This window comes from Heterocephalus glaber, unplaced genomic scaffold (assembly GCF_053883595.1).
Source record: "Heterocephalus glaber isolate CG9 unplaced genomic scaffold, H.glaber_assembly_v1.0 deba00001457, whole genome shotgun sequence".
In the NCBI taxonomy this organism is placed as follows: Eukaryota; Metazoa; Chordata; class Mammalia; order Rodentia; family Bathyergidae; genus Heterocephalus; species Heterocephalus glaber.
This window is the reverse complement of record NW_028258305.1, coordinates 45,570,610-45,597,293: the sequence shown is the minus strand read 5'-3', so window position 1 is coordinate 45,597,293 and position 26,684 is coordinate 45,570,610. Positions and strand designations below refer to the sequence as shown.

The 26,684-nt window shown below is 39.4% G+C and overlaps 1 long non-coding RNA gene across 2 annotated transcripts in view; it reads right to left on the bottom strand.

Annotated features, from left to right (window-relative positions):
- Window positions 1-3,626: 3,626 nt before the first annotated feature.
- Window positions 3,627-26,684, bottom strand: part of LOC101704269 (uncharacterized) — a 33,337-nt gene continuing 10,279 nt past the window's right edge. The window contains exons 4-8 of one of the 2 annotated variants that reach the window (XR_015453241.1): window positions 19,963-20,038; window positions 11,600-15,904; window positions 10,308-10,423; window positions 7,823-7,894; window positions 3,627-7,363 (exon numbers count right to left, since the gene is read on the bottom strand). This is a non-coding gene — a long non-coding RNA (uncharacterized LOC101704269). Of the gene's footprint in view, window positions 7,895-10,307; window positions 10,424-11,599; window positions 15,905-19,962; window positions 20,039-26,684 lie in introns of both variants that reach the window. The other variant, XR_015453240.1, reaches the window with a different exon arrangement.

The window sequence follows — 26,684 nt, the reverse complement described above, 5'->3', positions numbered from 1 at the left end:
AATGAGAAAGAATAGTCTTATCAAAGAGTGGTTATAATAAAGAATTGTAATTACTATTTTGTCCTTCAAAACTGGCTGAGCAAAATCTAACCCAGCTCCTGCCAGCTTTCGGGGACGACCTCTTTGTGTAGAGCTGATGAATATTTGATACTTGTGATGAAGGCCAAAAAGAATTTTTTAATTAATAACTAATTGATAGCTGAATTGCCATTGTCATCCTGCACGAGTGCAGAACAATGAGAAACAAACTTGGGTGGACGCAAGTAGGAAAGAGTACTTAGAGATGACAGATTTTAGTCTTACACTTTCTTGGTTTCCCAGCACTATGAATTATAGCCACTGCGAGGCACGCTGAAGAGGTCTGCTCCCAGCTGTCCTTTCAATCAAGTGGCACCAGGCAGACCCACTGCATCTTCCGAGCTGGAGCAGGGTCTCCTAACAGCATCAATGGCAGCTCAGAAGTGCCCAGAGACCTTTCTAAGATACGCCTCAGTGTTAAGGAAATCCTAGTGCTGGATCCTTTCTAGGTCTTGCAGGCTGATTTTTTTCAGGCATTATTGAGAGCTCCTATAATGTTTGTTAGGCAGAACGTCAAGAAAAAATATTTGCCTTTTACGTATATTCCTGTCAACCTCAACCAGAATTAAATGGAGTAGAATTTTGAGGCCAGAGGCCTTGGTTTTGTTTCTCATTAGGCCTTCATCTTAAGATGAAGGGCAAATCTTGGCAAAAATATGTGACTTTGTTAAAAACAATGCAACACACACACACCACATACACACACACTGGAAGAGCCAGTGGAGCATTTCACTTAAGCTTCTATGAAATCATCCCTCATTTTTCTGCCTTAAGCAGTGAGAAATGATGCTCAGAATGATGTCTTTAGGAATACGTGAGATAAATGACTCATCGGAAAGGAAATGGGAAGCGATGCTCCATAGAGCCCCTTCCCCAGCAGGGCCTGGGTAGAGCTGTAACTACGAGAGGCCTGGCTGGGTAGGAATTCGTCACCGAAACACTGCTACCAGCACCTGCTGACCCAGCGGAAAGGGAGACACACACACCAACCATGCTCTCCTTGGCTCTTCAGGTTCCTCTGGTGTCTCATAATGCAGCAGGACCCAGCCGTAAGCCAGAGGCTTGGGTTCTTGTGTCGGCATCCAGAGGCTCCGTCTCAGGACGAAGGCACAGTGAAGAAGGTGGATCGCGCAGCTGATGGATGAGCCGAGGACACTGACCTCAGCTCAGGCAGGTGAGGATCTCTTCTCATGGTCACTTCAGTGCCCTTTTACCCCACATCGTGAGCGATAGATACCGGTGCCTCCTATTTCTACTAGTAGCACTTATGGTCTGAAAAGAACTGATCCCAATTTCTGCTCTTTCTCTAAACTTCATCTGTGGGATACTTGGGTTCACAGCTCTGGTCTGGAATCAGCAAATCTATGCTTCCAAGCCATGTGGAAATACCTGTTTACTAGTTTCTGAGTGGTTAGTAAATCCAGTCTAGGTCACAGATAATAAGTAGCAGTGGAGCTGAAATTAAATGGAGATTTTTAACACCACCCACCACATTTTTCAGTTGTCCTAAAAGTCAACCTTTCTACTGCACCTTCTGAACTTGGTTCTTGGCCTGTTCTTTTACCCTAGGGTCAATCCCTTAAAACTGCAATGGAGCTGTCCACTCTACATTCTCCTGCCTTTCTGTCCCATACATCTGTGACATTTTCTTCACTTGTTCTCCACCATCCTAAGATTTTTTTTACCAATTGAATCTACACACATGCAGATCCCTAATCTGGGGATGAAACATTTTTTCCTCCAGAAAGAAGTCATGTAACTATAAATGAATTCTCTCTTCTACAGTAATGCTATTGAGACTACAACTCTGAATGCATCCTTTTTTCCATTTCTATTTGTTTGATCCTCTAGAGTTAACTTTCACTGATTTCCCTAAGAAATGACAATAATTTATGTTCCTCTTTTTCTCAATAGAAAAAGAATATCTCACTGAAAAGAATATCTCACCGAAAAAATAATGACCATTAGACATGACATTTCTGAACTACTTTCATTCCGTATAAAAGCCACTAATATTTTCATCCAGGCTTGTCTCCTTTCCTGTGAAGGCCATTCAGCGAATCCAGTAGACCTTTATCTGAGCACCTACTGTGAGCAGATCAATACATAGGGGTGGAATATGAAGATGAACTGTGTGCAGAATGGAGCTTGCCATCTCTAGTCATATTTCTGTGGAGGAGAAGAGGGAAGCTAAACTACAAGAACAAGAAAAGTATGTGGAGTGCTGCTTCTAGCCTGTAGGCAGGTAGTCGACTCAGAAGGTGGCCCAGCTACTGTCTGCTGAGGTCCTCAAGGCATGACGCAGAGGTAGGTACATTTTCCTGATCACCCCGGACATCACTGCAAGTTGCTTCTGGGTCTTTCCTTCACTCCTCTCACAATAATTACCTCCACTTCATTTGGACCTTGTGAAACTTCTATAAAATCTATAAAATGTCCACATTTTTGACATGACTTTGTGGCTTATTTTGTAACAATAGGAAAATTCCTGTGGGTAGTCCTCGGAGCTCCTTTGGTTACCTTACCACACGTGGATGGCATCCCGGTTCCAGGAATTTCTAAGAAAGGGAGCAGCCACATGGTCAGCCAGGAAGCTCATGTGGCCAGGGAGCAGCCGGGCTTATTCTTTTATAATAAGCTTCTCTTGAGAATGAGGTCAGGGCTCCCTGAAAACTATCTCAACCCCTTTCCGGGGTGGTACCCTCCGGAGACCTGATGTTCATTACCTCACCTCTTGCAGGTCCTGGTGCCACTTGGCATTGCCACCCTGGGGACAGCGTGTTCACCACATGAGCCCTTGTGCTGCACACTTAATACCCAAGCAAATCACAGCCCTTTGAAGGCTGGAGTAATTTGGCCTTATTTGCACTTCCTATTTCCATCCTGGCCTTTTCCTTCATGCAGTCGGATTCCAGCCATCCCACAGCACTAGGTTTTTCAGACATTCTTCCTCTCCTCGAATGGTACTTTCTGTACAGGATATCTTCCTCTTAATTTCTCCCCTGTTCTAGTCCTTTTGTTTCCTGAGGTCAACTAAAATACCCCTGAGGTTTTGTCTGACCCCTCACCTATAGGCGGTTGCTCATTTGCTTTCCTGTCTCTTACTGTGGGGTGCTCATATCTCTATTATAATATATATGACTCTGAGTAATGTTTGTTTATATGTTTTTCACCTTAACTTCTTGCCTGCAAAGCCCATAACTTATGCATCCACACGCATTGTCTAGTATATTGAAACTGTTCAGTAAACACACTGTCTGACATGGAAATATGCACACCCACTGGTACACACAGACATGGAGCACACAGGTTTGAAGTAAAAACTGGATTCTGTCTATTGGCTGAATAGTATTCAGATTTGTGAATCCACTGGAACTCAATATTCTTAGCTATGAATGGACATTATAATGCCCTACCAACTTTATATCACCGTTGTGGAAAAATCTATGTCAAATTTCTTTTAGAAAGTTAGTGTAATATAAATGAACATTATTATAATGTCTGTAGAGAGTTTAGTGAACCCACAAATAAAGCTTCATTAATTTTATGATGTATTAATCCCTTTTATTCATTCAGTAACTGCTTGAGCCACACTGTTGCAAGTACAGCAAGAGAACAACAACAAAAAGACAATCACCACCACCATTGTCACTACTCCATGGACAACAACAACAATGAGCAGAAATACAACAAGGATGATAGGAGATGCTCAAACACACGTGCTCATGAACAGGGCCTCTTTGAACAAGACCCTGGCATTTCGTTTAACATAAGTAGAAGGGTTGTGGAAATAGAAGGATAATATGACTCTATGTTTCATTCACTGTCTTCTCGGACATGAAGTAGGATACCAATTTCTTATGCATTGGATGAGGTCATTGAAAAGTGCAAGTTTTCAGGTTAATCAATTGGAAAGTGAACTTTTCTACCAGCCAAATGTACTAGTTAGGGTATGCACACGAATCCACGGCATGTACAACACAGCCCACACAGACAGGCATGAGCCCAGAGACGCAATGTTCCTTACTGGCTGTGTGTGATTAGAGAATGTTTGGAGCAAAGCCCTGGAGCCAGGCTTACCCTAAGTCTTGCCTGATCCTATCTGGGCTGTCCTGAACCTTCTGAGCATGTTCCTTCACTTAGGAAATGAAAGTGGAATTTGCGATAAGTTTGTTTATGACTTAGAGGTGTGATGTGAAGCACTTTATTCCGTATCTGCCTCTTACTAGAGGTTACTTAATGAGCTGTGGTTTAAAACTAACCTTAAGGGCCAGGGATTTTGCTCAGTGGTTCTGCCACCTGCCTTGCAAGTGCAAGGTCCCGAGTTCCATCCCTGGTACCAAAAAAACCAAAGCAACCACAACAAAAAATTAACCTTAAAACTTTGTCCATCAAATTCAGGTTCTAGCAAGTGGTCCTTTCCATTCCTTTGACTTTTACTACCAGATCCACAACCAATTCACAGGCTATGGGACTTAAATCACATGTGAGTTTCTCCATTAGTTCATTGTGGTGCTTTCAATTTAAGTTCCATTACCATTAATTTGTCAAAGACTAAGCTCCCATCTTACCAATCGGAGACATGTAAAATTCAGGGTTTTCTCGGTGTCAGCCTTGCACACGGCTCCCTGTGTGTGGCATGTAGTGTGTGTTTGTGATTGCGGTGCTTCCTGTGTCCCCGGGACCTCAGGGCCCTGTGTATAAGGAGAGGTCGTGCTGTAGGTGCATCTGAAACCTACTCCATGGGCCTCCTCCTCCTCCCTGGAGTTCCCACACACACCTCTGCTCTGGACCTGAAGAACAGGGGCAATTTGCATTTTGCAAACTGTCGGACACTGGACACGGCTCCCCCAGGCACATCTGGAGAGAACTGCATTGCTTAGGCACTCTGTCTTTCCGCACACAGAACAGCTGTCCCTGGGATGAGGTGCTGCCTTTCGTTCTCTGACGGGACTGAAAACCATTCTTTTCTCTCTGCAGACTCTGAGACCCCAGCAGCTCTGGGCCTGTCACTTCTTGCATTGTCAGCTGACAGCACTAAGCTGGTGCCAGCTACTAGTTTGTCAGCGGCTATTAAACCAACAGTTAATAGGTAATAAGAACATATAAGTCTTTAAAAGCCAAGATCTTTTGCTCATAGGAAATTCTCTGAGCACGTATTATGTACTAGGCATTGTGGTGAATTATTGATCTATTAATGGTCAAAGCAGACTTGTGGAGTGAGCACTTGGTTTACTTGGCTTGGCAGATTTGGGCTTCCTCATGCCATCTGGCTGTTTAGTGAGAGGAAGGACACCAATCTGAGCCAGAGCTGAATTTAGGCAGAAATGCAAGATATTTAGCCACCACCGAAATGGGAAAAGGGCAAATAAAGAGAACTCCGCTGGAAACAGACAAGGAGGCTTGACCAGAACATCTGTCTTTTCTCCAAGAAAGTGAGCCAAGGAATAAAACTCTGGACCAAAAGCCAGGAGATACATCGTGGCCTCCTTACTGCTAGCCAGCTGCTGACAACACAAGGACAGAACAGTGCTCAGAAACGTAGACTGCAGCCAGGCATGGTGGCACACTCCTATCATCCCAGCATTCAGAAGGCTGAGGCAGCGGGATTGTCACAACTTTGAGGTCAGTTTAGGGTTCAGTCTGGGTCGTATAGCAAAACCCTGTTTCAAAAGGCTTACCAAAAAAAAAGCATAGACTCCAACACCAGCTTCTTTTGGCTCGAAGGCCGGCTCTGCCTCTGATCACCGGTGAGATCGTCAGAAGGTGCTGACTTTTTCTGCTTCTCAGTTTCCTCAAATGCCAAGCAAGGATTAACAGCAGTAACTGTCCGTAAGGTTACACAAACACACACACATCCCAGTGCGTCTCCTAGGACAATATATAACATATTAAGTGTACTTAGGTTTTCTTTTCTTTACCAGAGCGTGTTCGCCATGAATCCAGGGATTTCTGTTCTGTTCCCTGGTATATCTGAAGAACTTAGAATAATCCTGACACACAGGGAAGGAATCGAAGCCCCTGCTCAGTGAACAGGGACATCACTCTCAAGGCTCAGCGCCGCTGTAGTCCCCTCTATCATCTGGAAATCCGAGCTCCAGGCAGAGTTCACCACGTCAGTGCAGTGGCCATATCGCTGCTGGCTTCCTGAAGCCCTTTAGAAAAATCTCAGGGGCCGGGTGAGAAAGTCTGCAACATTTGCTTTGGTGATTTTCAGTAGAAAGGACGGCCCTGGAGAGAAAGTGTTAACACGAATGTCCTGAAGGTACAGATGGTGCATGTGAAGAAGCAGCCAATTTTTCAATTTGCAGACAGGATTAGCTAGGGTCCTACTGAGTTCACTGCATGGGCCACTGCTAGTTTTAATTTGAGCCAATAGGATGGAAGGATGGACTTTAATGAAGACCTGTGTTTTCTAATCATGGGCAACATTACAGGGACTGGCAGAGAGGCGGGGAAGGTGAGAGATAATTGGGGGATTCGGAAGATGGGGCTGCTTCTTGGGAACAGAAGGTACTTTGCTGCCTTCCCACTTAAAGTTGATGTAGTTCTCACTTGCATGAGGAAGGTGTGAGGGTTTGTAATTATCCAGCCGCTCGGCAGAGTGAGGACTTCAGGTACACACTCCAGCGTCAGGCGGTCTGAGTTAGATCAGGATAATGTCCTGCATATCTCAAGCTCTCAAATTTCTCCATACATTTTCAACATTATTTTGGTTATGCATGCCCACCCATTTAAAGCAATACACAGACAACCTTAGCCTGAGAAAAATCACTCCATTCTGTACTGCAACCCCTATTCCTCGCATGTCCCCTAGGGGGTATGTATGATGATTAAGCCCTCCTGAGTGATTATGATATTGTCCTCTGCCCTCGTCATGGGTGGATTCATTCCAGATTTAGGGTGAGCGAGTCTGAGATGAACCCTGGCTGTGCTGTAGGAGTAAATAGATTCTAGCCACAGAGCAGAATTTCCTGCATTCTGACTTTACCCTCAGCAGCAGTCTTGTCTCCTCTCCCCTCAGATGTTTTACATAGGTTTGTGGGTTCCCACTGTGACTGTGTGTGTGGCACAGGCCCCTGTGTTGTTCCATTGTGAATTTCAGAAGAAAATACCTGCTGCCGCCTGCAGGGATTTTCCTAAGAGAGTCAAAAACACAGCCAGATTTTGCTGTACTCTACCAGAATTCAGATATAAGAACATGGTTGCCTTCAGTTTGGTGCACACCCAAATCCAAAGATCAGTGTGGGGACAGGGCAGCAGCAGAAACTGATTGAAGCATCTCCTGGCAAAAACATACGTGGTTTAAGAAGCAGGAGTCCATAACTTTGCTAAAAACATACTAAGCCTTTATGTGTAAGTATTTCATCTGAGAAGGAGTCAACAGGGTCATTCTGTGAATGAATAAGCAAACATTTTCCTATTGCTTTCTTCCCACCCAGGGTAGAGATAAGATGACACATTCCTTTCCCATAATGAGACCCTGGCCTGGTTCGGGACGTAGATGTGTCAAAGGAGTAATTGCAACATACGTCACAGCAGCGGTGTGGGGACACAGTCTCAGGGAGGTCAGGGAAGGAGCTGAGACATCTGAAGACAGTGAGAAGGGTTTTGTAGGGAGGAAACACTGAACTCGGGGGCTCTCAGACAAGCCAGTGGTCTCCCCACAGCCTCTATTCTCGGTCTGGTGCTCAGCTCAGGGCCTGCAAACTTCACTCCAGACCACTTCCTGGAAGGTTCCCACCTTGGCCTCAGTCAGGGGCTTTCACCTTTCTCAGATCTGAGCTTTCCTTGAGGACACTTCAATTCATTTGCTCTGCAGACAGGAGTAAAAGGAAAATATAAAACAATCCTCTGAAATGCATCCAGGAAACATATTGTTGGGCAAACTAATTAGCTTTTGAAAAGCAGTACCCTAATCAAGTTTTCTGTACACCATGCATGGTCTAATTATAGCAACAATAATACCCTGGATTTGCAAAGAGCCTTTCAGTATGGATCTCTGCAATTATTTAATTATTTATCAAACATCCTCAGGACAGAGAAGAGGCAGATGGAGAAGATAAGGTTTTCAGGGGCCAGAATAGCATATATTCTTTTCCCTGCGGGAGCAAGTGTCTTCATCATTTTCCATCTTCGGGGTTAAAGCTCTGATGCTCAAATCATTAATGCTTACAAATCCAAAAAAATATTTGTTCATGGTAATAAAAGGACTATGGTAGCCTTGATTATTTTTTGTTGTTGACTAAAAGATTCCAGGTAAACAGCTTGCTCGTGCTTATTTTCTGGAGGAATGAATATATCAATGAATGATCAAACCAATCAATGAATCATGTAGCTCCAGCCTTGGACAGGAGAAGCTGGTACCAAGGTAATGCCCTAAAGTCTAGGCCAGGCATGTCTAGGGTATATCTGTCTCGGAAACATGAACGCGCAAACTGGGTGAAGGGTAGTTTAGAAAAGGCTTCTTGAAAACTAAGGCACTCGAAGGAGAAAGCACAAGAAATGAATGGACACTGGTTTGTGTGGTTAAAACCAGAAAGAAAAAATAGGACCAATGAGTGTGAGAAAGAGAAAGAAAATGGTCAAGTACACGGGAAACACTCAATAGATGACATTGGGCCTTAGAAATATGTCTCCTCGGAGGACATCGGTGTGATTATTCTATGTTTAAGATGCGATGTCTCAGTGGCTTCCAGGACAATGCAAGGGTATCCAGATGAAACAATGCATCCCCAGTTGGCTCTGCATCAGTCGGATAGCAGTATTCCTGTAAGTTTTCATTTCAGTGAGGTTTGTGGCTTGAGGTGACTTCACCTGGGTGGTGTTTTAGGGATGCAGCCTTTTCTGCTCCTTCTCCATTGAAGTCCCCGTTTACAGGAAGACTTCTCCTTACTCAGTGTAAGGAATTTGTACCTGTCCATGCTTTATCATGATTCTTATTTTCCCATTCCCCTCTTCTCTCTTCTGCTCCTCTTCCCCTTCTTATTTACAAGAGCTTTGTTCCATTTCATCTTTCTCTTCTCATTTTTTCTTTCCCTTTCCTTCTTTCCCCCTCCCCTCCTTGTGCCTCTTCCAATTTGAACATTCTATTCCTATTTCACAATATCTGTTATATATTTTTGTCTTTACACTTTCAGTTTCTCACACCAGAGAAAAAAATGCAATATTTACACATGTGTCTGATTTATTTCACTTGGAGTATGGACTCTAGGTGCATCCATTTAGCTAAAAATGTCTCCAATTTATCCTTCTTTATGGCTGAGTAGTACTCCATTATATTTTTTAAAAACACATCTTATTTATCCATTCATCGGTTGATGGGCTTTGGGGCTGTTTCCTAGATTTATCTATTACAAATTGTGCTGCTATGAACATGGGTGGACATATATCACTGTGGTAGGATGCTTTTAATTCTTTTGGGAAGATTCCAAAAAGAGGTATAGCTGGGTCAAATGGAACCTCTAGTTTTAGTTTTGTGAGGAATCTCTGCACTGATTTCCACAGTGGTTGCACCAGTCTTCACTCCCACCAGCAGTGGAGCAGGGTTCCTCTTTCCCCCGCAGCCCCGCCAGCATTTGTTACTGGTTGATTTCTTGATAGCAGCCATTCTTTCTGGAGTGAGGTGGAATCTCCATGTTGTTTTAATTTCCATCTTTTGAATGACCAGTGACGTTGAACATTTTTTTATACATTGATTTCTTGTTTGTACTTCTTCATCAGAGACGTGTGTATTTTAATCCAAGGATAGCAATGAGATGGGAAAGCAGGCTATTTCCTGAATCTTTCATGATTTGTGTTGGTGGACATGGGGTTGGAGGTACTACTAATGCCCAAAGTGTTGGATATTCTTCAGTGAAGTAAAATTGCTCCTGATGAGGTCAAATGTAGACAGCTAGTCCCTTTGGAGAATGTAACAGCCTAGAAATTCTAGGCAACAGGGTAGAGGCTACAAAGTAGCACATAGACAGTCACGGGACAACTGTCTATAGGTGTATTAGCACCTATTCTAGATGGCCTTCCAACACAAATAATATTTTCATCTGGCCAATAATCCCACAACTACCTCCTATTTTTCATAGAGGATATATATGTTTTAGTTACATTCCTAAATTCTCAATCTATGAAGTGCTCTTTTCTATTTAAGCTAAAAATATTTCCTTTCATACTATCTATCCAAAATCAAGTGAAAAAAAGCAATGAAGACTAGGATGCAGATGAAAACTTACCAGGAAATTTCAATAGCAATCCTCTGTTACAGAAGGAAAATGCCAGCAGAGAAAACTCTTCACACATAGCTTGACTCAGAATGATTGATGGATCAGCTTGCAAGATATTTGGGAATCTGTAAAGTGTTCAGAAAATAAATTGCAAATGAGTACAATTTTATGGATTTAGAGCTTGCAAAGTAAGCTTTGATTTTGACTGTTCATAAATGCCAAGAAATAAAATTTTAAATTGCAAACAATTCATAATACCAAAGGATTTTCCTTCAATTAAGCTCATGCTACTATATTTTGCTCTACCAGATAGATCCATCCCTTATAAGTGGCTCTGTGACATTTGACTTAAGGCAAGTGATCCAAGGTAATTGTGGGCAGGAAGGCTGCCAGCGAGAGAAGAATGTGATCAATAGGATTCTTTTGTTGTTGGCAAACACTGTCAGGGGATGATCAGCGTCAGAGCTCGGAGCCAGGGAGAGCTAATAAGATGAGTGGCATGTTTCTCACAATATGCTCGAAGTATTTATGTGCTGTTCAAAGAGAGATCTGTAAACACGATGAGGACAAAGAGAATACAACGTTATTGATGATATCCTCCTGATTTATGTTTACAGCATCTGTGGATAATAACTGCATTTGTCAGAGAGACCCTGGTGAATACTAATTTGGGGATGAATTCCAGCCATGACCAGACTGGCTTTGGGTGATGCTCTTCCATTCTTATGTATTTTGCTGAAGCTGTAATCCTTGCAAGTGCTCTTAATCTCTAAAAATTTAGCATACTGTATTTGGGAGGTTTGAGGTATAGTGATTTTTCAGAAGTTTGCAGTTGCTCACATTTAATAGAATTATAGACTTTACCGTGCATGTGAGGTCAAGTCTGTGTTTTCTGAACATGATTCTGGGTTTATTTCTAAATAATTCTAAGTCCAAAAGGAAAAAATGGCTTAATACCACCTTTTGTTTGATGATTGATGACAACAGAGGAGTGTTTTATTTAAGTAAAAACTTATTTTCTTTAATATGAATAAATAATCTTGTTTTCTCTTATGCTTGCTATAGTACTACTTATTAGGCTGAGGGAGAGGATATCTCAGATTTCAGACCAGATCGGGCATGTTTAGGGTGGTATGCCATAGACTATCTCAGATTTCAGAAGTATCCACATTGTAGGGATAGTGTATGAAATTAGAAGGTCATTGGAAGAAGCCAAATGAACCAATATTCACCCTATGAAACCACCAGAAGATCTTCATTCTGAGAATCTTATTTAAAATTCAAGTAATCTAATATGCTACCTGTGGATCTGCAAATTTCTTTGGTTCACTCTTCACTCCATATTAGGAAGACATGGTTCTATAGAACCTGTGTAGTTTTCACTGAAACTTGTCCAACACAACTGCAGAGTCTCTTGTGAATCCCATGGGTATCTCCAGATGGTCCTGCTCTTCGTATGCCCTTGCCTGCTCCTTGGCAAATGGCTATACAGGCAATACACTGATCACCTTGGAGGTGGGAGAGAAAAGAAGTTCAGAATGTAGACCATTAGGAAGGCATCCTAGAGCTGTCAGCCAAAACAGAAGGCGGCATTCTGTGCACTATTCTACAGGGCCATCACACGAGGCTAAGGAAGCAGTTACTTTTACTAATATAGAGAAAGTATTTCTAAACACTATTATTTATGTATTTTACGGTTATTTTTCTCAGGAGGATCCCAGTTTTCTTTAAACCAACCCTGTATGAAAACATTCAGAAGTCTTCGAGTTTATTGAATGTACTCTATTAGACCTGTTGACTTACTGACCGCCTTTCTACATGCCTTAGTCACTCTCCAGGAACACCTTACTCCACCACAAATGCTTTTTGTCTTGCCAGCATTTTTATATTGTAAATTTTACGGATGTGGACAGAACATGAGGGACCAAGTATGGGCATTATCTATTGGGAATTCTGGTGTCTTAACTAAGTTCCCTCATCCTACACCACATGAAACAAAAGGCATTCTCATGGTACTTACAGAAACCCAGGACAATTGAGCTTTGTTCTCATTCATCTGTCTTTGAATTTCACATCACACTGGAGAGGAACAGGAACACAGTAACCCCGAGCCCAGGCCACTGCCTATCCGGGCTTGGGTTTTAGCTGAGCTTGTTTTGAAAGCTGCTCCTTGTTCCTTCTCCATAGGAAATAATTATGATGTTCAGGAAATAAAAGGAATTGTTGGTAATGCAAGACAGAAAGAGCTTGGACCAAACCCTAAAAGACACCATGTCCATCTCATCTCTTAAAGAAATGGCCTTGGATAATATCCGATATTATTGGTATGCGGTTCCTTGGCTGGAAAAAGAGGCAAATTACATGTTTTCCGAAGGAGGAAATTTTACTAGCTCTGTAACTTCCCTTGCCATATCTTTCCTCTTTCTTTCTAGTGTAACTGCACACCTGTTGTGGCAGAACTGTGAGCACCAAGTTTCTCACTGCAGCCCCCATCCTCAGCATATCCATGTGGACGATGGCAACAGCGAATTGCTATCAAAATAGAGCAAGTTCAGCTAAAAGCTGAAAGTTGGGTGGGTGGCTGAGCAAACCCTGAGGGCTTAACTGTCCACAATTGCTAATATCTCGGGAAACAACTCTGTTCCAGGTTCAATGACAGCTCTGTTGTCTTCTTCTCCCGACACTAAATTACATTGTAATTGAGTCAGATTCCCAGAGACTTGGGTAGTACATTGAGAAGAGAAAAATGACCGTAACACTGGCTTTTTGTGAACTTTATAGACTTTGTCTGACCCTAACTGAGAAAAAAGATGATACATTATTGTCTTCCTGGGGCTTGTGTTAAGTCAGGTGTGGAAATAGCAATAGAAACATGATATGTCTTGCCTCCAACAGCTTCGGAGCTGGCAAAGGGCCCCTGGAACTTAGCTCTGTATTCATCACCTCAACCTTCTGCTTCAAAACATATGTTACACTGCCAGAGCTGAGTGGACTTCAGCTTACTCATGACTTCCAATTGTAGAGATTGAACGAACCTTGGGGGTCTAGTCCAACGTCTCACCATGGGTAGGAGGAATCCTTTTTGCAGTGTTTATAGTAAAAAATATCTGAGTCTCTGAGAACATTGAGTGACAGAGCCTTTTACCTAAAAAAATCAGTCATATTCTAAGGAGATTTCAGAATATTGCTTTCCTCATAGCATTGGTTTGAAAAGCATGTGAATGAAGAATGGGAGTTTGGGCAGGAAAGAAAGAAAATATTCAGTTCTTAGAGGTGGGTGGGACGAATTGGGTAGACCTTTAAAAGAGGCTTATAGAGTACTGAATTTTGGAAGTTAGAAAAGATTCCAGGGTGCAGAAAAGAGGGCTATGGGTTATAACTTGAGAGGTGAAGAAAAAAAGGAAAGAAAATTTCACTTTCTAAAACTCTGCCGTGCAAACAAAGAGATCCTCACTCTACCCAGATATTAGGGTGATTAACCTCCACTGTGGGGAGAGGTCTTTGGGGACATCACTGGCATCACTGTTATGCTGCTGTGGGTTGTTGCCAGGGCTGAAACATTTTCTCACAGTACTTTGAATCCAGTGGGGACTGGATCTATCAGAGCAGAGAAGAGAATGGCTCTGATTTAACAGATTAATTGAACTTGGTGTTGTTTATGTTGGAATCTATGGATGGCCTCCAACTGGGAGCCAAAGATGAGTTTTAAACTTTCTAATTCCTCTTTTGGATCGATCATTGTATTTATACAATTCTCATTATTCCTCAGTCTCCTGTAGGAATGAATCATTCCAAGACAAGCTGCATAGGCTGCAGTGATTTCATGTTGGGTCAGGTCCACAGGTGCATTCATCATGCCTGAGGGCTGAGTTAGATATCTGCAGATACAAATGGCTTTTCAAACTATTTCATGAAGTTCTTTTTCTCTGAATTAAACCGACCCTTACAGCAGAATTGCCTATAGTGAGTGCATGGCCCCATGTGGATAAACCCTGTTTCCTAAAGCCTTGTTTTCTCTCTCCAGTATCTTCAAGCTCTCTTCCTTTTAGATCCTTCTTAGTAATCTTACCTACTGTTTTGTCTCCAGTCTTACACCAGGTGCATGTGTGTTTACATATGCACGTCACAGACGCTAAAAATCACTCAGTGAAACTGTATTTTTTACCAGCTACTCTTACTGTAAATAAAGACAGATTTTGGGAAAAAAAGGAAAGAAAACTGCACACTACCATTTTTACCATTCTTTAACTCAGCCTTTTTGCCTCATTGATAATGGATGGAAAGAGTGTAAGGGGTGGGGCACGGGGCCTAAAAGAAGGATATGACCCCAGGTGGGAAAAGTCATGAGACAGTGTCACAGACAGATGACAGAAGTGTATCTCGGTATTAGTATGATCATCACTGATTCAGTAAGCTAAAAATTTGGCTGCTGGAAAAGGACAGACAATTCCAAGTACCCTTCTGGAGCTGATTATCTGGGAAAAGGAACTAGCCGAGCTTCCAGTTTTATTTGTCTATGTATCTACTCTTCCGTGACATCTCCGGAGACCTGGCTTGTACTGCATGGTCACAAAACTATGGCAACTCCCAAAGATCTTGGCTGCGGCGGGAGGAGAACAGAGCTGGATAGGTCTCAGAGCGTTTGCCCCTTGCCCCATCTCACAGGTGCGCAATGATGCCCAGATTCATTTTGTTCTGACCTTGGTGGAGCTTTTTGGAGCTTGCAGAGATTTCTTGAATTTCTTGGTGTTATGCCAAGTCAGGAACTTAACGATAAACCCAGATCCCTAAGCCTCTAGGTGGTCAGATCAGGGTTTATCCTCATCTAAAGTTCTACCTCACAAAGTCTGAGTTAGTTCTGTCAAATCCAAAGCAGTGTATGGTACTTATTCTGGAAAATACAAGAGCATACATTTCAGTTACCAGGAAGAACACAGAAAGCACAGATTAAGAAAAACCTCGGCATAAGCACTATAGAAAATAATGTAACTTTTTACAGTTCTTTATAGACTTAATAATCATAACAAGGCTTGAATAATAAGGTAATATTAAAAGAGTAATATGTGATTTCAAGTCATTTATTTGAGTGTATGTTTTTATTATATATATATGAATTTAACAATTATTAAATGCTTTTTTACTATGCAACAGAGAAACATATTAACAAGTGAATTGTGTGCATGTGTTCACTAAGTTAGTTATATATTTAATATTAACCGGGTAATGCCTGTTCTATCAATCCCACGCTGGGAAGTGCTCAACTGCGGGGATTTAGAATCAACTGTAGTTAATTTAAGAAGAGATAGATCTATTATAGACTATAGGGCTTATGCAATTGTTAACAAGACAAAAAGAACATTCTAGGACTGATTGCTGAACTTACACATTATAAATTGTCACCAAGGGGGTTGATTATTCTTCCCCAGTGAGACGTTTGCCAGCTCAGTTGGGGTCCACGGACGCAGCTTCTACCACAGGACCTTGTCACTTCCTATGATCTCAACTGGAAAAAGAGATGCTCCACAGCTTGTATCTCCTCCACAGTCGCTACTTTGCCTCACACTTGTCCTTCCAAACAGTAGGCACATTCTGTCTCAGATATCATGCTGAGAGGAATTTTGGGAAAATCTTTAGTTTTAGCCTTTACAGTATAGAAATAGGTGTAGGAATACATGTTTTGTGAGCCAACCTGCACTAGCTGCTATGGACATAAACCATCTCTAGAACTGATGACCTCTAGAAATATAATGTAACCTGTATACGTAACTCTAAGTTGCCTTATGGCCACATCAGGAAAATAAACAGAAGTAGGTGAAATTAATTATGGTAATGTTTTATTGAATTCCGTATATTCTGATCATTGTCATTTTTACAAATAATTCATATAAAATTTTAAATGACCTGTTTTATATTTTTTCATGCTTAGTCTTCAGATTAGATGTGCACTGTACATGTGTGATCAGTTAAAGGTAGCCAGACTTCAGGTACCCTAGAAGCTCCCATGCCTAGTGCCCACCACAGTGGACAGTACAAATAGATGGCTGCAGTGTTTATATTTTACACAGACACTCAGTCGAGAGCAGTTACACTAAGTTACTCCAAGCTTGATGCTTTTGCTGTCTTTGAAAATATCAGTTAAGGCAATTACTTTTATACATTAAATCACTAGGATCTGTGTCCTTGTCCTGTGCAAAGCTCAGAGTTCCATGTTAAGGGCTACGTTGAGAAGCAAAGTCTGTTGTATGCACTGCCATGCCCATAACAAGCATTCACTACCTATTTTTACTGCATAATTGATTGAATGCAGTGGTGGGTAAACAAATGAATGGAAATAAATTAACAGTGGTGATTGGCTATTAGAACTGTTCTAAATTAAGCAGTTAAATTAATAACCTCACAGAATGAGTGTCAATTACTCTAACTTCATGAAATTCTTTTTGCTTCCTGATGCTTGCTCCAGCCAGACATAATGTAAATTATTCACACAACGTATGTTATTTTATTTCTTCAAGTATAGTGCCTACAACCAAACACAGAAAAAAAAAAGAATATTTCTAGGTAGGAATCAGGCTTGTGAATATGAGTTAATAATGATAGCTGAAGAATAACAAAGACTACTGATTTATTTGTGACTCATCAGATATATCAGCCCTTAATGATAGTGACTAAAAAGCAGCACATTGGGTAATTTTCTTAATTGTACCCTGGCATGCTATATCCATTATTAAAGAGTAATATAGGAAGAATATAAGAAGCATGAACTGCTGCAGGTGCTAAAGCTGAACCTGACATTACTTCTCATGCCCACATGCTTGAACATACTGCTCCCCTCTGTTCCCTATGGGAACAGAGAACAATTTCTAGAAAATGTCCATATTCTTTAGGAGACCTTCAGGGTCATGAATTTCTGACTATTTGATAGATTTTTTTTGCATTTCTGTGGATGCAAAAATATACACAATTAAACTTACATATTAAAATACTTTTGAAGCCTAGAGAAAACACAAAACAAATCCCACAATAAATGGAGAAATCAAGTGGAAGAGTATATGACTTGACTTATGCCTTTGCATTTTATAGTTCTGTGGCTCTAATCACAGCCAAATTGACAGAATGGCCCAGACATTTAGGCAAGCAGACTTTTCATCATTTCCACAGGGGACACTCAAAGTATCCTTGAGTGATAATGTAGCCTTAGATATTGCAAGATGCACTTTGAGGACGGGATGCAGGATATTTATGCTTCCTATAATTCAATGAAAAAATTTATTGGATGAGAAAATTAACTAACTTGTAAAACAATCACGTACCAGACACTGTTTTAGTTGGGGGGGGGTATAAAATAATATTAATAAGATATGCTCCCTGACCTCAAAGAGCAAACAATCTTTAAAAAAGCAGATAAATATTTAGATATTATAGTATAGATTAAATATTAAAACTGGTAAGTATAATTCTATGGAATCTAAGATAAAAAGAGCATAATATTTGGAAGTATTATACGTAATGCTAAATGGCAGTCAGATGAATTGAATATTAAAAAAATGTGAGAATTTGCCAATGAAACTGAGGAAAAATATTTCAAAGACAGTGAGTAAAATTAGGAGTATTATACAGGCCTTTATGTTAAAAGAGCTCTCAGACATTCGCGATTAACGAAGGTAAGCGACATAGATTGGAGGCAGACAGGCTGGGAGAGAGCATGCAGGGTTAAGAAGACAACCAAAAAGCAATACCGAGTTTAGCACATTTTCTGATATGCCAGTCCAAATAACTTCTATTCTACCATAGTCCATCTTGAAGAAACTGCAGAAAATGTTAGTAGGCACTCAGTAAAATAAAATACACGATTATATAGCAAAATAAATTTGAGAAACTGGTTAAATGAAGTTAGGTTGCATCAATGCAAAATTTGTCAAGAGCTTAATATGTTTATCCATACATCTATCTGTACCTATATATCTATACACACATAGATGTACACTTAAATAATTTAACAAGTATTTCTAATATATGTATAACCACAAAATAATCTGCAAGCATATCAATTAACAATTCAACACTTCAAAAGGTCCTTGAAGCACCATTTTTAAAAAATGCTGCCCTATAGGACATAAAGAATTATCTCATATGAGAAATATCTATTCAAATCTTTAGCTCATTTTTAATGGGGTTCTTTCTCTTTTGTTTTCTAGCGAGCTGTTTTATTCTCTGTATGTTCTGAATATTAATTCCTTGTGAAATGCTTAGTTTGGAAATAGTTTATCCTATTTTGTAGATTATCTCTGTTCTGTCGTTTCCTTTGTTGTACAAAAGATTTTAAATTTTATGTAGGGCATCACTACCCCATGCAAAGATTAATCGAAAACATATTTGATCTCAAAATATGTACAAATGTATCAATAAAAATAATGACAAAAGATTCCTATCAACTCCCTATTATCTCTCTCCCCATCTCTTTCCTTTTTCATCTCTTCCTCCTTTTCTCTTTCTGTCATATTTTATTATGTAAGTTCTGTCGACAATCTTCTATTTGAGTGTATAAAGAGATTAGTTGCAGCCCTTTGTGGTTTTTCAAAATCTACATTCTCTAAAAAGCACTGTGGATGAGTTAAGCATTGTAAGAGTAGAAAAAGTATTTCTTATTCAAGTAAGGTGTGAAAAGATGGGATCCAGGGTTCTGTTACCACATTTCTTCTCTCGGCAAGATTGATGGCCTAGCACAGAGGAGACAGCTGATGGAAGAAGACTCTTGATGAGAGGAAGTGAATCCCATAAAAACGAAAGGCACGTGGTTAAGTTTTCCTCAGAAGGGGCAACTCTTCTTTACACAATGGCAAAGGAAGCAAACTCACAATCAATCAGTCTGTGATCCTTGGTCAGTTGCCTTTCAGACCAGTGAGTTCTCGCCTGGCCTCAGCTAAAGCATACACAAGACGACCCTGGCTATTTAAGCTGCTTTGAAGAATTCTGAGAAAGAAGTTAGACATAAAAGCTTCCTTTAAAATACAGGGCTACTGACTGCGTGGTTCTTGCAATAAAAGTTGACTAGAGATGAAATGTAGGCGGAAAGACAGTGCAATTTGGTTGATTTGTAACTTGTTGAGAGACTGTGCCCAAAACACGATCATTCATTCTTTCATTTGTTCATCATTCACAGACTGGCAAGGGAAATGAACAGGTATGTCTCACATAAAGACACACTCTAATGACCAAAATTCATATAGAAAAATGTTTAATCTTCCTGTTGGCCCCATCTCCCACATTCTAGACAAAGTCTTTTCAGGTCTTTTCCCACCCCACTGGCAGGACTATGTTTTAGCCCATATTCCCCCATAGCACATCACAGTGACAGTTCGGTGATGATATGACATGTAACTTTTGTGACAAAGAATGTAAGAATGCTTGAGAACCATGCATTTTGGGGGTCCCCTGGATGACGCAGAAGGAGAGCATGAAGGTGTATCCCAACCGGAAATCGGCAGCATTGCAGACAAACCCACCAAGGGAAAAACTTTTTAAAAACACTTAAGTTGACCTCAAGACAGAAAAAATACATACATTCAGTTTTTCATAAGTACTACTATTTCCTCTTAAGCTTTGTAATGCAAGTCTGCGTTTTGCAGGTCTTACCTTTAAACATCTATCTCTTTTCTGGACTTACCAGTAAGTGGTTTTACAGCCTCAGAAAGCACTGAACAAAGATTCAAGGATTCAGGACACTCCTTCTTGCTATTAGTCTGAAAAATGCAAATTAAAACAGCAAGATATCTTTTTGGTCTATCAAATTGGCAAATATTTAAAATAAAGATATTATGCAGTGTAGATGGTGGGGTGGGGGGGGCATAGCTACACCGGTACTGCTCTTAGGAGTGTAAATTAGCTCAATCATTTTGAAGAGTGATTTGACAAGTTGTATTGGAACCTTAAGAAAAGAGCCATGAGACATTCTACTTCTAAGAATTTATCCTAATAGGATAATTCTAGGTGTGCTCAATGATTTATCTATATGCATATTCATTGGAACATTATTTAATAGGAGAAAAATTGGAAATGAAGCAAAATGCTCAATAATAGCAAAATGTCTGAATAAATTGTGTTATAGCCAGAGTGGAAAATAGTGAACCTTTTGAAATGTGGCTATAAAATAATAACAAGGGGAGAAATAAAATGAGATGGGGAGATAATAAGAGACGCAGTAAACAAATCAACCAAATTCAATATGAGGAATTTGAATGCTGATTTAACAAACCAAAACAACCATGTAGAGTCTATCAAGGATATTTGTACACTGAATACTGATTATATTAAAGAATTATTCAAAGTAAGTTGATGTGAGTGTGGCATTTTGTCTTTTTAAATCCTCATCTTTTTAGTAATGCATACTTGAGCATTTGCTAGTGAAATGATCCAGTGCTTCAAATCTGCTTTGAAAGAAACCAATGTGGAGAACAAAGAATTGGGTGGAGATACAGATGAAAATCAAAACTGACTACACCTGTAATCACTGAAGTTGGATAGTAAGTACATAGGGGTTTTTAATCTATATTTGAAGTCCAGACAATGAGAAATAAAACATTTCCATGGTTAAATATTTATTTATGTGAAATATTCTTGTGGCATAGTGTTGTTTAAAAAATACATCAAACAATATATTAAAACCCGAATGTTTTGATGTAGGGCGTGCACCTAGATACATGGTGGGTCATGTGGCAGGCAGGCCTTTTCTTCTAGGAATGACTGTTCTCCATATGGCTGACAAAAGAGAATACTTGAGAAGATTTGTCAAGATAATTCCTGACATTAAATGGAGATTCACTGGAGAAATAAAGGAGAGTTTTGTTCAAAAGGTTTTGGGCCACAGAAATTTTCAATAAAAATCCTTATTTTAAATGAAAATGTACAATTTCTAAAATATCACTTTGACTGACTAAATATCTCCACCAGCATGACATCTCTGAGAGAGTGGGCTAGTAGAGCAACAAGAAATAAAAATTCTTCAATCCCTGGAATGTTAAAATCTGGGTTACTAAGTGGACAGTGGCAATGAGCATATCCAGACCTGGCTTCTTGTGAGAAACAGCCCACAACACTGATACCACACAGGCCAGAGTGAGCAAGGACAAAGCTGGAATATTTTAATTTAATATGGAATGATGCACTCACATGCTACTTACCAAGTTAATAAAAGCTCATATTTAATCCTTGTCACTATAAAACTTAAATTTTTTATTCAGAGGAATATATATATATATATATATATACACACACACACACATTCATGTACATACCCATTATACACATACACACACACACACACACACATATATATATATACACATTCACATACATACATAGAATGGATTATACCCAATTTCCTTCCATGCTAATTTAGTTCTTCATAATTATTTATTTGAACAAGTCTCTTTCACAACCAGCCGGAAGTATTAACTACTAACTTTTCTGAATTTCACTTTTCTAATCTGTAAAACATACTCATAGACGTCCCTAAAACATTTGGTTAGAGTAACAATAAATTACAGTTCATGTAAAATTCCTTACCAAATGCCCAAAGTTCTTCTTCCTCCCTTTCCCTCTTCCCTCATTTTTCTCTTTCCTTTTACCCTTCCCTCTGTTACTATTTTTTCATATGAGAAAATAGTAGATATATCTTTATCATATAACTTGATACATAATTTTTAAAACTATCTGAAAACACAGTAAAAGTTATTCAGCAGATAGAATGGAGAGCGCTTACTATGTAAACAGAAATTAATTATATTTTCCTTCATTAAATATGACAAAATAATTTCCAAAATATCTAAGGAGTTAAAGGCAGGAGAGTTAAATAATTTTAAAATGTTAAAATACTGTAAAATATTGGAATCTCTGATAGTAAGAAAAGAAATTCAAAACCTTTTTTGGGCAGTGAAATGTGTGTGTTTCGTGATTGCAGAAAAATCCACAGGCTCAGCTGTTTTAAAACACTGGTTTTCAGAAGTTCTTCCTCCAAAATTTGAAAGTTTGCAAAGTTGTTTGCATCCAGAAGTCTCTTCTGAAATTACAGTTTATCCAGAATTCTCCACAGAGTTTCAGTATCATTCAAAGCAGTTAATTCAAGGATTTGATTCAGAAGATCTGCTTCATTCATATGGCCAAAAATATCCAAGCAGTCTATGAATAAATCTCTCTATATAAGTGTTCTGAAAATGGGCTTTTCCTTCACTCAGAAAAAAGCAAAAATTTTCTGAATTTCAATGAAGTACAGTATCATTTTTTTCTTAAAGCCAGTAAAATTCTGTGCCATAGAAATTAATTTAATATTATATTTTGACTTTTTATGAAAATCTTTGTACAGGTGGTAATTTAAGGTCTTGCCTTTGATAAAATTCATCCATCTTGATGGTTTTAAGCACTTACTCTACGGGAACAATGGAAGAGATTTTGCTGACTTTGCACATGGATATACGAAGCAACCACTCAAATTGAAGTATTGTTCACCAGCACCGTGGCACCTGCAACAGTTTTAGAAGGATGTCCCTTATGCTGAACAGTGACAGAACTGACTGCTTTTTTCATTCTGATCAAAGTGAAACCTATCTGCAAAACTTCTACAGCATGAGGTTTTGATAAACCATAATACTCTCATGTTTGGCTTGCCAAAGTGAGAAGCAACCGCATAGACTGTTTCGAGCCAAAAATTTAGTGTTGTGGCAATTTGAATTTCAGTATATTTCAAGCCCTTAAAATCCAGTTTTGAACTCATGGAAAAGATTCATACTGTCTGCCTTTTGTAGGTGGAAAAAGGTAAAGCAATTGTTCAAGCTTAGAAGCTCTATGTTTCAAGTCCTGAAAACTTGCCTTGTAAAAAGCACTGGTATTCTTACAACTCAGCATACCAAAGTTCCAATTAAAAAATAAAAAAGGAAAAATTTTTAACAAGACATACTTGTTACTATCAAAGATAATGACCATAGTCTTAATGGAAGGGTATGATTTCATTGATTTCTACCAATGGAAAGATTTACCAGATATCAAATAAGTGATGGTGATTCTATGTTCTCTAATCACACAAACTATAATTTCGTGTGTTAATTTTTTATAAAATATTCACCAACAGCATCCTTTGAATGTCAGGAGTAATTCTTATACTTGAGGATTGGTATTTATTCAACTACCTTAGCATTGCCCCTGTTTGTGAATATGTGTAACTGCTGTCAAGGTTAGTTCTAAGGTCTGAGATCCTGGATGGTTTTAATTGAGCATCATTCTGGTATCTGATATAAAGCAGCTCAGTACAAGCTCTGAAACATAGCATCAATGAGGTCTGATATGTTGAATTAAATTGCAATATAAAATAAGATAAAACCACAAAGAAAGGGATTCTAATATAGTCATAAATGCAGCTTAGTTCATTTGCTCAATTATCTTGAAGACTCTAAAATTAATAGAAAATGAAAATACAGAAAAACAAAGCTATCAAATTCAGGGAAATTAGTATACATAGAAGACACATGAACCCCAGGCTATTGTTAAATATCTTCATAAGCACAGAGACAGACCCTACCACTCCTCTGCTAATGGGACATAGTGGAGAAGAGGGAGAACAGAGGATGAGCCTGGCATCTTGAAGATAGATTTCAGAAATGTTCAGAAATTGTTCATGTCTAGAAAAGGGACCCTACATTAACCAGGAACTATTAGGAGAAGGGTTAAAGCCAAACAATGTTTAAACACTCCAGAAAGTGGAACAAGAAATGGCAGAGCTCAGAACACATCATTAAAATCATATAAAAATACCCCGGGTGAATGGATCCCTTAAAATTTAGGAGCTCTATCTTTTAATGACTGCAAATGGTTTGGGGATCAACAATGGAAAGTACATCATAGGATTAATAGTAATTAAGAATGTTAAAATTTTATAGCTAAATGGATGCACATTGAGGCGATACTCTTAAGTGAAATAAATAGGACACGTGTAAAAACCGAATAGTTTCTCTAGTGTGAGAAAATGAAAGTTAAATAAGGACTAAAAGGTCTAACAAATAACGGGAAATAAGAAGAAAAGGGGCAAAGGGGAAGGGGAAAGAAAGAAGGTAATGGAATTAATAGGAGAAAATGAAAAATGGAAACAAAGTCTTTGTAAATAGGGAGGGATGGAGGGGTTGAAGGGAGGGCAGGGGAAGGGTGAAAAATAAGAACCAAGAGAGATTATGTAAAGGTGCAAATTTCCAATGATGAATGTCATTAAATTGTATACCTAAAATGTACCAATAAAATAAAATTTTAAAAAAAGAAAGTTAAAATTTAAGAGTCAGAGAAAGCGTAGTTATGTACAAACACATTTGCTAAAGCAAATTTTATTCCTACATGCTTTTCTATGTGACTCTTCCATTCCTTAAACTACTTTTAATTTCTTGAAATTAGTTGCCCATTGAAAAACTCTAACTGGTTGGAATTTTTTATGAAAGCTAACCAGTTATATGCTATATATTATAGGAAGAGATGTATGAAATAGCAATAAAAGCTTCAGTGCCCAAACAGTCAAACAAACCAAACAACAAACAAAAAACACTGACTAATCAAATGGAGATAGAAAGTAGAGGAAAACTTGGTATTCAGTATTCCAGTAAGGGTCTTAGAATAACAGATGAAATAATTGCTTGGGTGAAGGCAGATACTTAGCAAAAGTAGAGAACTTTGGGAAGTGAATAAACAAAAGAAAAAAACTTCAAAGGAAATTAAGAATGGCAAGCTAGGGTTTGGAAATAGTCAGGATGGCTCAACATGGTCCTTCTCCTTTTCTTATTTTTTTGTTTTTAAAATATATATACTTATTAGTGTACATTAACTTTTACAAAATGTTGGGTTTCCTTGTGATATTTTTATATATCCCTATAATATATTTTGATTTTATCCATTCCCTGCATTATTCTCCCTTCATCCACTCATTTTATCGAATAGTCACCTACTTTAGTGTCTCCTCTTTTTTGTTTTTTTCTATTAGAGTCTACATGTCAGGAAAAACATACAAAACTTTTTTTAAAATTTTTTTTAATAGTTAATTTATTTATTTATTTTTTTATTTTTTGGTACCGGGGATCGTACTTGGGACCTCGAGCTTGCGAGGCAAGCGGCAGCACCACTGAGCTAAATCCCTGGCCCAAACATACAAAACTTATCTTTCTGAGTCTGGTTTATTTTACTTAATATAACAATCTCTGGTTACATCTATTTTCTGGCAAATGCCAGTTTTGTTCTTTATAATTGAGTAATATGATATGTACGTGTATAGACTATCATGTGTCTGTACCTCACCATTAAGCTGTGTACTTAAAAATTGGGAAGAATGTTACCCTAAAGGTAACAGAGCTTTGTGGACTCCACTCTTGCCTGTACTGTTAGGTCCAGTATGAAGCAGAGACTAGTGAGAGGTGGGTACAGGGTACAGTTTAAAGTATGTACTATTTTTCAGGTAAATCATTTCTGCATAGAGCAGAGAAGGTGGAGTGAAATCTCTTATGTTCAGGCTTTGATGATTCTTTATCTCTAGGGAGGCTCCAAAACTGTGGTATTTAGGGTGGCCCTTGAGGAAGAAGGGAATGATGTCTCTGACTATTCTGTCCTCCTATAACCACTCCTCTCTTAGGAGCTCTCTCCAGAGGCTGGTTCTCCAGAGAAACTCAGTATTTTCAAACATGACCCAACTGGTGGACGTGGCCTCCTCTTTGTTCAGCATTCAGGATGAATTTCTAGATGAGGATGAAAGGTAAAGGGCTGAGAAAAGAGCCAGACCAGAATTATCCTGTCCCAACTGGCACAGCTTTAAGTTCACCCAAGTTGTTCAAGGAAAAACCCAGGGCCAACCAAGGTCTGCAGGAAAACCAGACCCTGGGTATGAGAATGTTCCAAGCCACCACCAGGGCCCTGCCTCTTACACCAAGTAGCCCACATGATGTGCCTGACTCTTGGCACTGGAGAGCCACTGTCTCCACTCCCAGACAGGGGCTGGGCTAGGAAAACTCTCACTCTGATAAAGAGGGCTGAAGAGGCCTGGGACAACCTGAAATGCCCTTGTCCACAGACATCTGTGTTTTCTGCAAGGCATCCTGAACAACCCTAGATTTGGTGGTAAGGAGTTTGAGTTCCTTTGGCCACTACCTTAACTTCCTTCTCTGGAAAGCCCTCCCCTAAATCTGTAGCAATAATTGGGGTCCAGGGAAGCCCTAGCTGGAGCTTCTTTACTCCTGGCTGACATTCGCTTCAAAAGTCAAACACTGAACTGTGAGCTTTTAATTGTCCCACACTGCCTACTCTCTTAGTAGGAAGGGATTTACTAGCAAAATTGATTTCCACCAATTCTGGCAAAGGCCAAAGCAGACTTTG